Consider the following 13,553-nt stretch of genomic DNA (forward strand, 5'->3'; position numbering starts at 1 on the left):
CAGGTCCTGGTTTGAGTCACAACAATCCCATGCAGTGCTACAGGTTTGGGGTGGAGTAGCTGGAAAGCTGCCTGGAGGAAAATGACCTGGGGATATTAATTGGCAGCTGGCTGAATATCAGCCAGCAGTGTGCCCAGGTGGACATGAAGGCCAATGACATCCTGGCTTGTATCAGGAATAGTGTGACAAGCAGAGCCAAGGAAGTGACTTTCTCCTGTACTCAGTGCTGGTGAGGCTGCACCTCAAATACTGTGTTCAGTTCTGGGCCTCTCACTACATGAAGGACACTGAGGTGCTGGAGTGCATCAAGAGACAGGCAATGAAGCTGGTGAAGGGTCTGGAGAAAAGGTATTATGAGGTGCAACTGACAGAATTGGGGTTATTCAGTCTCGAGGAGGCTGAGAGGAGACCTTATCACTCTCTACAACCACCTGAAAGGACATTGTAACAAGGTGGGGGTCAATCTCTCCTCCCAAGCTACAAGCAACAGAAAGAGAAGAAATGGACTCAAGTCATACCAGGGAAAGTTTAGGTTCGATATTGCAAAAAAATCACTGAAAGTGTTATCAGTCATTGGCACAGGCTGCCCAGGGAAATGGTTGAGTCACAATCCCTGGAGATACTTAAAAGACATATAGATGTGGCACTTGATGTGGTTTAGTGGTAGATGTGGCAGTACCAGGTTAATGGTTGGACTTGATCTTAAAAGTCTTTCCTAACCTAGATGATTCTGTGATTCAGTAAAAAAGGAATTAGGCCAAAATAAAAAATAACAACATGTGTTCATCTATAAAATTCCGTGATGGATACTGATGAGATTTTCACGTGGCTGTCTTAAAATTTGCTCCTGTGGTAGCAGTCTAGCAGAAACAGGCTTTGTACACATCTACTGGGGCATAATTTTACTAGTCTGCCAGGAGAAAATTGTCCTAGGGCAGCATTTGAATGGTGTGCAGGTACCAGAGGAAGAAATTTCTTCTGTTGATTAAACAGCTTTTTAGATGCTGTCATAAGTCCCTGCCTGGGCCGTGACAAACTTTTTTTTCCTCTTAATTCTGGCTGTATTTGAATTATGTAGTGTATAATGATGCAGTCTGTTGAAAAAAATGTGAGCATTAGAAGTGAATGTGCATCCAAAATCTTCAGGAGACTCTTATAACCTAAAATATAATTTTTACCTATCAATATGTGTCTAAGTTTTATAAGAAGCTTTCTCCTTTTCTAGAGGATTTGTATATCACCACTATCAGCATCAGGCTAGACAGTTCACCTAGATCCTAGATTTAAAAAAAAAAAATATTGTTCTTGAAAAGTCACCTTTGCAATTTTTCCTCAACTGATCATGCAAAACAGTTTTCGAGAAGGTTTCTGGATGGTCCTGCTTTAGCAGGAGGGTTGGACTGGATGATCTCTAAAGGTCCCTTCTAACCCCTACCATGCTCTAATTCTAAGGTGCTGTGTGTGGGCATGTTTACCCACAAAGTGCTAGGAGGAGCTGTGGGTGGCTGCACCCCTGGCTTCCCATTTCTCTTAGCGCCTGAGAGCATGGGGCTTCTGCTGTCCCTCCAGTTACAGACGGGATGCCTCAGTTAAGTGGCAAATGCCTGTAAATTTTAATGGGATTTGGCTGCCAGAATCTCTTAGGCCACTTTTAAAAATTTAAGCCGTAATTGAATGTTTCTTGGGAAGAGACTTTCCTTACATAGTTCTTATTGACTGAAGGGAAATGGGTTTTCATCGTGCTGGTTTTTGCAGCTGAAAGAATTAAGCTTGACTGGAAGTATTTGTACTACATAAAATATATAATGATGTAATTTTGAAGAATGATGTTATACTATATACCAGTTTCTTCGATACTGTTTCAGTTGACATTTCTGTTCTGTTCACAAGGCCTTTTTTAAAAAAATCATATCAAGTGCCCTGGTATATTATTTTTATACCTGATACTTCTTGTGATACTAGGCTGAAGCACTTACCATAAATATTTGATTTGATTCAACAACATATATTCCTATTATTTTCTCTAGATATTCTTTTTTCTTAATGTTTCCATTCTAGGAAATTGCACCTTGCATGCAAGAAAGCTCTCCTGTTGATCTCCATTACCTGTTTAAACAGCTAGCAGATAGGATTTGGTATATGTGTGCAGGTCTAGCTTTGCAACACCAACAGGACCAATCAGTCTGAATCCAAGGTTTTGGGCAGACTGGGGAGACGCTGTAGGGAAAGGTGTGTTTCATACACATGAGGTGGTTGTGTTCAGGAAAGACAGGTCCTGGTCCCTTCTCCTGCCAATCTTTCATGTTAAATGTACTAACAATTCGATATAATGAGTAATACCAAAGCTATATAATGACATTCTTTTTGTTAATAAACCAAATCCACTCTCTTGGGAAGAAGTTAAGTTTCAGTATTACAACTGGAAAAATTATGTCAAATATAGTATGCATCTGAAGCAGAACAATTAGGGCTGGATGTCTTTTTTTAAGCCAAGCCAGGAATGATGAAACACACTCACACTCTCCTACCTCACCACTGTGGTTGGATGGGGAAGAGAAAAGATAACAAAAGGCCTCATGGATCGAGAAAAGGACAGGAAGGATTTGCACACCAACCATGGTCAAAGGCAAAACATACTTGACTTGGGGAAGGAAACAAAATCAATTACATCATCACACATCTCTGGTGTCAGTCCTTTCCAAGGACTGCAGCTCCTCAAAACTGCTCCAGCGTGGGTTCCTTCCACGGGCTGCAATCTTTCAGCACACTGTGGGAAGCCCATGATGGTGCAGAGTCACAGCCTTTTTCAGGTGCCGCTACCTGCTCCATCATGGGGTACTCTATGAGCTGCGGGCAGATCTCAGCTCCACCACTGCCCTCTATGGGCTGCACAGGAACATATTTCCATCTCACCATGGCATGCAGGGGTATCCTTGCCCTGGCACACCTCCTCACCTCCTTCTCCTTTGATGTTGGTGTCTGTATGGTTGTGTCTTATCCTACATCCTCTCCTCCTTCCTCCTCCTTGTCCTGCTGTATTTTCCCTTCTTAATTAGTTATCACAGTAGTGCCTAATTGGCTTGGCCTGGGCTGGAAGTGGGTCCAACTTGAAGTCAGGGAAGTTTTGAAAACCTTCTTACAGAGGTGACCACTGCAGCTCCTCTCCTGTTACCAAGAAAACTTCTCCACACAAACTTAACACAATCAGACAAACAACAAATTGGCTGGGTACAGCTTTCAATGATGTGTTAAACTATTAGCCTGGTTATGAGAATCATGCTTGATGGAGTAGACTCAGATTCATCTCACTTTTTTGTTTATGGACACTTGAACATGGAACTCCCTTCTCTGAAAAAAGTGCTCTGTTAAGCAGACTAGAAATAACTCTGAAATAAGGTCTGTTGTGCTGCTCTGTATACAAAATTAAACATTCAGGGGAGCAGGGACCAGAACCAGATGTCTCATTTCCCAAGTAACTAATCTAACCACCAGGCTAAAGAGTTGAATTTTCTCATTACTCCTCCCTTCTTCCGTTTTCATACAGTTTATACATGAGAGACAGTTCCAATTGGCCTGTAGCATTAGAAATTATCATGCTAACATACAGTTTTCAACAGGGTATAACTGGACTATGAGTAGCTCAAGTGCAGGAGGTACTTTGGTAGGTGAAGCAGCAAGACCTCCATGGTTCATTGTAGACAGAGGGATATTGAAATGTTATGCCCTTGAGGTTGCCTCAAGAAGCCAAGAGACTTTCTATTCCAGTCTGGATTGAAAAGAATATGAGATAAGTGGCCTCCTGAGCTGCAGTAAGAGAAGTATTGCCTGCAGGTTGAGGGAAGTGATCCTTCCTCTGTACTGGTGAGATCACATCAGCAGTCTTGGGCTCTGCTGCACAAGAGAGATATTGGAGCAAGTCCAGCACAGGATCACAAAGATGATTAGGGGACGTAGAGCATGTCCTCTATGAATAGAGGCTGAAAGAGCTGGAGAAGAGAAGGCTTATGAGGATTTCATTGATGCATACAAATACCTGAAGGGTAGGAAGAAGAGGATGGAGCTAGACTTTTCAGTGGTTTCAGGGGCACAAACTAAAACACAGGAGTTGTTTCTGAAGATTGAGAAATGTTACCATGAGGGTGACCAAACACTGGCACACATTGCCTAATAAAGTGGAGCCTTCATCCTTGGAGATACTAAAAATCTTGTTGGACGTAGTTCTAGACTACCTTCTTTAGTTAACATTGCTTGAGTGGAAGTGTTAGAGTAGGAAAAATCCCCAGACGGCTCTTCTGACTTCAGTTTTTTTGTGAAAAATATGTAGCTCTGTTGTCTTTTACTCACAGATGCTCATTGACATAATGTACCTAGGTTTATTATTCTGTCAGATTAAGAGATGAAATCTATAAAAAGCCCTAAGAAATGCCTCAAAACAAATCTCTGAAAAAGGTAAAAATAAAAATGAAGTATTCCTTTAAGTTCATAGGTAACAGAAGCCAATTAGGCCGATGATATTAGTATGATTACATACAGCACAAGAAATCTTTAGAGTTTAGATATACTCTGAAATGTTGTTTAAAATGGAATTTTCTTAACAAATGCGTATTTTACCTTGTGTTGACTTGTATTTGCTTTTGGGATAGAGGATGAGATGGTTGAAGAATCCATCCTTTGAGTCTGAAAACCAATATGTGGATGACTTTAAACGTTTTTTCCGTTATCTAGACAGAATAACTCCTGGGGGAAAAAAAAAAAGGAATCTTTATGAGAGAAAGAAGAAAAAATGTGAAAACATCAGGTTCATTTCAGTGTTAACCTGATGACTTTTGAGGCCCAGAGTACTGCACCAGTAGGGAGTAGCACTTGTGGGTGAGGTCATAGAATCATAGAATGGTAGGGTTGGAAGGGACCTTTAGAGATCATCTAGTCCAACTCCCCTGCAGAAGCAGGTTCAACTAGATCAGGTTGCATAGGAACGTATCCAGGTGGGTCTTGAAGACCTCCAAGGAAGGAGACTCCACAACCCCTCTGGGCAGCCTGTGACACTGCTCCATCATCCTCACAGTGAAATAGTTCTTTCTTATGTTTAAGTGGAACTTTTTGTGTTCCAGCTTCATCCCATTACCTCTTGTCCTGTTGATAACAGGGAGGTCTCCGCTCCTAGCACACAATCACTGGGAATTTTGATATGTAGTTTGAAGAGGGAAAGCTACAGTGACCTTTTTTTTTTTCCTGAATCCACTTATCTCCCTGATGTTGGGTTCCATGAAAGCTGCAATTATAAACAAGGTTTCAAGGAAGAAAAAAGTAAATTAGATTTCATTAATATATTCAAGGAAAGAGATTGTAATTGATTCTCTTAAGTGTAAAGCACTTCTTGCTAAAATTATCATAGAATCATAGAATGGTAGGGGTTGGAAATGACCTTTAGAGATCATCTAGTCCAATCCACTTGCAGAAGCAGGTCAACCTAGTTCAGGTCGCATAGGAACATGTCCAGGTGGGTCTTGAAGACCTCCAAGGAAGGAGACTCCACAACCCCTCTGGGCAGCCTGTTCCACTGCTCCGTCACCTGAACAGTGAAATAGCTTTTTCTTATATTTAAATGGAACTTTTTGTGTTACAGCTTCATCCCATTACCCCTTGTCCTGTTGCTAGCTATTATAGAAAAAAAGGGATGCCTCAACCTTCTGATACCCACCCTTTAGATATTAGTAAATGTTAATAAGATCTCCCCTCAGTCTCCTCTTGACTAAACAGCCCCAGTTCCCGCAGCCTTTCCTCATATGAAAGATGTTCCAGTCCCCTGATCATCATTCCAGTGACCCTATGCTGGGCTCTCTCCAGCACTTCCCTGACCCTCTTGAGCTGAAGAGCCCAGAACTGGACACAGTACTCCAGATGAGGCCTCACCAGGGCAGAGTAGAGGGGGAGAAGAACCTTCCTCAACCTGCTGGCCACACTCTTCTTGATGCTATTGACCTTCTTGAACACGAGGGCACATTGCTGGCTCACGGTTAGTTTATTATCAATCAGGACTCCCAGGTCTCTCTCTGCAGAGCTGCTCTCCAGCAGGTCTGTCCCTAGCCTGTACTGGTGCATGGGGTTGTTCCTTCCCAGATGCAGGACTCTGCACTTGTCTTTGTTGAACCTCATGAGGTTCCTCTCTGCCCAACTCTCAAGCCGGTCGAGATCCCACTGAATGGCAGCACAGCCTTCTGGGGAATCAGCCAGTCCTCCCAGCTTGGTGTCATCCGGGAACTTGTTGAGGGTACACTCTGTCCCCTCATCCAGGTCATTGATGAAGATGTTGAACAAGAGTGGTCCCAGAACCGATCCCTGAGGAACTCCGCTGGCCACACGCCTCCAACTCAATTCTGTGCCATTGATCACCACTGACCTTAGTGTCTGTGGAGATGTTCTCACATTCTCACTCCCTTCTGCTTCTGCTATAGTTTAGCAACTGCATAACTTCTTTCACTTCCCAAATATGTTAATTACAGAGTTGTGGCCTCAATCACTAATTGGCTAGGGATTGGTCATCTGTGGGTCCATCTTAGAATTGTCTGGCCTTGGCCTTATCAGCTACAGGGAAAGCTTTTAGCAGCTGTTTGCTTAAAGAAGCCACCCTTGTAGCCCCCTGCTACCAGAACCTGGCCCAGACAAAACTAATTTATATAATTCTTAATTTCATTAATAACGAATGTAGGGAAAAGTTGATATTTTTTTAAAAAGATGAAGTGAAAAGCAGAAAAATATTAAATTACAAGAAACTTGGGAACAAGTAGAATATGTGCATGTAGGGAAGAAAGGAAAAACAGGTTCTAAACTGAAGAAAATTACTAGTTTCACCTATTCATTTTAGACTACTTCTTAGGATACTCAGAAGCTGGCTACTAAGGGACTTCTAAGCCTGTTAGTATCAGAGTAAACAATCTTGATTGACATAAAATATTTTTTAATTTTGTTTTTTTAATACCTGTTTAAAACAATTTATAAAAGGGAACATTCAAGAAATGGGATATGGTAGATAAGTTAATTTATACTTATATATCATATACTTGTAATATATCATAATTTTACTTTGAGGTGTTAGGAAATAATGGGCAACAACTGAACACGCAACATAGGCGAAGAATAGAGCTTCTCTGTGCCTGTATTATCTGTTAGTTGCAAATTATAATAGAATGAAAAAAAATCAATAAAATGGTGACACTTGAATTACTGAAGTTTCTCTTTGTAGATTAAGGGAATTGAAAGTGATGGCTGTGTTTGACATCAGTTTGAGTCAATTTCAACTAATTTCATTTCAGTGTTTTAAAATAATTTAAGAAAAATCCATGTTTTCCTAGAGAAGTGCTTTTTCCTTCTGTTGATTTTCCTGTCTCCATGCTCTTGAGAGTTGGAAAATTATTTTCTCTGAAATAATTTATGGCTAAATGTCCTGTTTCTTCACTTTTTTTGGCTGATAATTTTCAAATTTGCTAGATAATGTAGATGCAAAAATGAAAATTAGTTCATCAATTCAAAATAGTTAATTTTGCAGTGGTATTCCAGCTAATTTCCAAAATTTATTTTCCAGAGGTACTCCAGTTAATTTCCTATCTAACATTTATTTTCCTGATAAAACTGCTTTTTACAAGTTTCTTCAGTTATTCTAATCTTCTCTTAGTTATCAGTAATATCTTTTCTTCAAGTTGTTCACATGTGTGTTTCACTGACCCTAAGGAGAAAAAACTATGGAAGAAGTATCTATTGTTAGTAAATCTTGGTTTTGGTGTATCCTGAAAAATACAGAAAATTAGTGTCTGCAACTCATTGATCCTTCCAAAGGAAGGATTCTTGGAGTTGCTTAACAGCAACTCTCTCCAGCTGTTACTTTTCAAACCTCTGCTGCTGTTTATCCATCAGTGAGGCTGTCTGGACTGTTTAGGTGATACTGGAAGCAACCATTGCACTGATGGGGTTCATTGCTTATCTAAAAACAGAGAAACCAGGCAGCAGCAAACTTCTTAAATCTGCTTCTTTTCTGGAACAGGGGTCTGTTGGAGCTTCTCTACAATGCAAGGTGTACCTTGACACTTTGAAAATACTATGCCTGCTTTTTCTCTCTGAAGTCGCTATCAATCTTTCCTATTGCCTGTGAGCATACAGATAATTTTTAAGTGAGCAATTCCATTAGCTTTGTAGGATAACTTGAATATGTGAAGCCATATATACTTGAATACTTTATTGAATCAGGCACCAGATTTTTCATAATCTCCTCTTTTATTTTTAATCTGAATGAGTGGGTCAGTCTCAGGAACCAGATGTCTTACTTTCAGAGCTCTGTCCTTTGTCAGTTGTGATCAGTCCATATTTCTTTTTTATATGCCATCATTTTTTTAATGTTTTTTTTCATCCAGTCCACAGAAAATAATGAGATTCTTACTGTGTTAACAGTTCTTTTAAAGAAGGCCTAAGTAATAAACCCACCAAATGAATACTAACTGTATCTCAGCAGTACAGCTTTGACAAGTTGCAAAGTACTGTTTAAATTTCCTTTGAGATAGAGACAACTAATTCTGAGGCTCATCTTTGTAAATGTATCTTGCATAGTGAAGTTAAATTACAATAAGTGAGAAAGATATTTAACATGACTTCTCTATGTTATGAATGCCAGGGTTCCTGGCATTACTGGAAAAATGACATCAGGCTGAGTTAAGTGTTGTTTAAAGTATTTAAACTCCTTTCACACTTTTTCCAGAAATTTTTAGAAGCTTTTATATTGTTATAATTTTGAGAAGACATAAATGTATCCTGGAATACATTACTTGTTTTCATTCACTTGGTGTTACATACATCCTATACAATATTAATATTGTTTAATATTAATTATATAATAATGGTTATGATATTGTTGATATTCAGAATCCAACAAATTATTTTAATTTATTAAAATAATTTATTAATATTTACAGTGTTCTGTATCAGAAAAGTTGGTTAGAAGCTTTACAGAGTGAAATAATTGCCTGAACCGATAACATTAGGTTCCATTAAGACTGTTAAGTACATTGACCAATAATGCATAGTCACACTATTTGTATTTTGAAAAGGAAACGTGCTTTTTAAAAATGACAACAAAAGCTGATTAATTGAAAGGTGATTCAGTAGCCAGTGGTCCACTTCTAGTCTATAATGGATTAGTGCTTTAATTTTCACAACTTTATTAGACCACTAATTCTAGTAGAACTCCAGGTGTAACACAGAAATGAGGTACAGATACCATGGCTAAAATTTCAAGATTAACAGATGTTTGAAACCTATTTCAAGAGATAAATAATTTGGAATCACAAAATACTGCATCAAGAACTACCATTTTATAAGACCTTATTTTTGTTCCTGTTCAGTTGTTAAACGAATGGTAAAAATCTGCTTCCTGTGTCTTAAATTAACAGAAGCAAGTTGGAAAAGAGAACAAAGAAATGGAAACCTCTGAATACAAACTAGGTTTAATTGCAGGGTATTCTCTGAATACAAGTTTGTAAACAATTCAGTGAATATTGTGATGCTTTTAAAACTGTATTAGTTTAATAATCAAGATACAGCATCTTAATCAAGCATCTTATGGTTGCTTAACTGTATAAGTCTAAGTTTGACAAAAGTAATGTTTCAAAAACTCACATTGAGTAAACATTTATTGTATTCACTTCCTTTACTACTTTTGGTAATCTAAATAAGTTTCTTTTATTGTCAAATTCATAATACATGTACTTCTTTTATTTATTCATTAACCTTGCTAAATAATTGTGGCTTTCTTTAAATCCTTTGGACGTGTTGCTGAATTCGAAGTGGCAAACCAAGTGGTAGAGTACTTCTTGCCCACGTCTTTTAAAATTTTTGAAAGATAACAGTTGCTGATGAAAAGTACCAATTTGTAGCTGCTGCTTAGCATTCCTCAAATATGTTATCATACTAGCAAATACATATTAAATATTGCCTGACTTTAGACTACACATTCATAACTTTTGCCATTTGTCTGATACTACTTGTTAAAGTACTAATATTTTATGAAAGAATAGTTTTACTTTTCTACATTGTAAAGAGTGCTGGATAATGTGTTATCCATCAAAGGTTTCTCAGTAGGTATGTACTGTATGTACACTAACCTGTATTTAATTCCTGAAGCAGCCTATCATTGTAAAGATATTTTCAGTTATAAGTAAAATATTTAATTAAATTTGGTCCTTTGTAGTAGAATTAGTTTTAATCTTAAAATCAGACATAAAATTGATCGTATTCTCAAAGACAAAAATATCCACAAACATATCCTCTTTCACATCTACATGAAGGCAACTAGATGACAACTATTATTTTATCATTTTAATGTATTTTTTATATAGCATTTCACAGGTTTTCAGCAAGTTATAACAGACAGTTTTCACAGTATATTTCATTAACTTATAAATATACCAACTTAACTTTATCCCTTTTCGTCTTAACTAGTTAAAGTTCACATCTAAATTTTGTGAAAAATGAAATGGAAATTTGAATAGAAAAATCTATTTTTTGTTCAACTTTGTTTCATATATTGATCTTGCACGAGATTTATGGTAAGAAAAGCCACAGTTTTATCCATATAAATAGTCACATACCTTTTAAAAAGTATATACTAAGAAATAGGGCTGCTATTTACTATTTTTGTTAAAGCACTTCTAGGTGTTTCTTGAGCTTAAATGTTCAATCCCTTGTGCTGTCTTTTTCTCTGCTTTCTATATCTTTTCAGAGTTGCTGATGTCTTTAAGTGTCAATGTATCTTCCTATGCATTTTTTCATTTTCCTACTGCAGATTTTAATATAGTTCTTTCCTATATCTCTAATTCCTTCATGTTTTCCCTGTCATTCTAGTATGACTTTCTCTTGGATTCTTCTTCCTGTTAGATTTGTTTTAAGGTACTGGATCAATCAATAAATTATGTTGATTCTCTTTTACAAAATTCCTTTACCTTTCTGAGTCCCCGTAAGTAATTCACGAAATCTTCTAAGACATTCTTGCTTATGTATAAACTACACAACTCTTATTTGTGTTTGCAAGTATGAGAATTAGGAAGAACTGAAAAATCACTGAGGATTGTTTGTCATTGGCACAGGCTGCCCAGGGAGACAGAGTAGTCGCCATCCCTAGAGCTACTTAAAAGATGTGTAAGATGAGGTGCCGAGGAACATGGTTTAGTGGTGGGCTTGACAGTGTTAGGTTAGTGGTTGGACTTGATGATCTTAAAGTCTTTTCCAACTGAAACAATTCTATGATTCTATGAATTCTGATAACCATTTAATTGTCCTTTTTGCTGAAAGAGTATATATATATATGAGTCTTCTGTCTTTAAAATCTGCATTCAAGTTCATTATGAGGCACAATTAAAATATTTTTTCCCACTCTTAATCTAGTCTTTTCTTGAATTTCTGTTTCTTCATAAAGCATAATGCAGAATAATCGTCCTTTTCTGCCTCAGCTAGTTTGAATGTCACGGATACTGGAGGTCAAGGCTGAAGTACATAAAAAAATTGTTCAGCACGTCACTACTGTTTGTCTTGCCACATTAAATGAGCTCAAGAAATGAAGACATAATTAAAGTAAAAAGAAAGATTAAGCTAAACTCTTCATGGGGAGATACAGAGGCAAAAATCATTTTTACACCATCATATAAATCCCCAGGACTGTGGAAACTGGCATTTTCATTGACCTTTCCTCAGTTTCTAGTATGTCTTTTTCTTTTTGGACTGGATCCTTAAACTGAAACAATAAACTTCATAACTCATTTTGGTTATTTCACAGCCTTTTAACGATTGCATTGTTTTACATTTGCTCATTCAGAACTCATAAAATATAGATACATTCTTATAATATGAAATATAATAACATTAATTACTAAATCTGCTTTGCAATGCAGTAGTCTTCTTTGAATGTCATTATCTTGGGTAAATACAAAATGATTAATCTGTATTGGCAATTCATTTAGTTTTACAGCTTTATTATGCATGGCTATGTAATGAACCAGTTAAGCATAGCTTGTGTTTATCTGAACTCACAAAGCAAAACAGATGAACCTTTTATTTGCTGGTGACTAATCCTGATGCTTTCTCAGGGATACACTATACTTACAACAATGTTTTCTAATGGTGCAACATATAATCATACATAACATAAAATGTTGAAGCATGCTGCAGTTGTTAATGATAGAGACATAGAAGTCTTGACAACATTCATATAAGAGAGACAAATATCTACTAATTTACAAAGAGAGAAAAAAGTCAAGAGGGTAGATGGCATCTTCCAGGTCCTTCCTCTTAGAGTAGCTGATTCCCACTCCCACAGATGCTTGTGATCTGATTACTAAGGGAGGAAACGTTATAAACAATGTGACGGTAAGTTGCACTGGTTGTCTTCCCAGTTAAAATACACAGGAAGGGATACCTGTGTAGAGGATGTACTTTTAAAAGCTCCTGTTTTATCTCAGGTGGCAATGTCTAATTAGGGGAGTTTGTTCTTGTATGTGTGTTCCTTCTAGCTTCTTTGCCTTGCCTCCTTTCAACCCACCTGATCTACTCAATTTGTTTGTGCCATTTGTGCACAATCCCCTTGACGTGTGGATTTGGAATTGGAGACTGAGGGGAATGGGAAGGGATTGGATTTGGATTTTTTTTTTCTAGTGAATTCCAGAGACTGTCCATACAATTCAGAAATTTTAGTACCTGAAAAGTAAAAAAAAAGTTTTCCATCTGTGATATAAGTCACTAAAGAGTTTTATTAATTACTTCTCAAATTATCTTTTTTTTTTCTCCAAGTAGGTGTGTTTATACAAATAAATAGAAATTAAATCTTTTCTCCCAAATGAAATCTACTCAGTGACAAATACATTTCTCTGACAAAGATCCAGTGCCATCAAAAGATTGATCTATAAAGATTGATCTATAAAGATGATCTATAAAGGTGGTTATTAATGCTACACTTGTTATTAAAGTATTACTCAGGAAGAGTAGTCTTAAATGGCTTCTGGCCATAAACCTTTTTTTTTTTTCTGGATATATTTTACTCTCATCACTAAAAGGGGTATTTGAAGGGGCCTATGCCATAGCTGGCCATCTTAACCTTTCATTCACAAGACATTCAACTGTTTATTTCCTTGCTTTTAATTTGAAAATTATTTGTGTTAGATTATTTTAACTTACTTTGTCTAAGAACAAGTAAAGGATAACCTCTGTTTGAGTAACTCTTTTATTTATAAGAAAAGAGGTTAGAGCTGATCAGAAATCACAGATGTGGACCATATTTTTAATTCATGTTGATTATTCTAATGTTAAACAAAGTACAAGAGCCTAGTCTGTGCCATGCAGTTGACCCTTTTCCTTTCTCTCTGCAACCAGACTCTTGTCTCTTTAAGGAAGCCATTGATATTTTAGAAGAGGCTTTTATAAAGCTAATGTGAATAACTGTCTTCTTGGTTACAGAAAAAGCAACAGAAAAGGAAGGATGTGTTAAGAAAACTGCCGCAGATTAAGTAATTGTCTTCTTT

At 37.2% G+C, this 13,553-nt stretch overlaps 1 protein-coding gene across 1 annotated transcript in view; it reads left to right on the forward strand.

Moving 5' to 3' along the window:
• The window catches only part of CHRM3 (cholinergic receptor muscarinic 3), a 296,668-nt gene that overhangs the window by 46,235 nt on the left and 236,880 nt on the right, over positions 1–13,553 (forward strand). The window lies entirely within an intron of this gene.

The sequence above is a fragment of the Colius striatus genome, chromosome 2 (genome assembly GCF_028858725.1).
Source record: "Colius striatus isolate bColStr4 chromosome 2, bColStr4.1.hap1, whole genome shotgun sequence".
Lineage (NCBI taxonomy): Eukaryota > Metazoa > Chordata > Aves > Coliiformes > Coliidae > Colius > Colius striatus.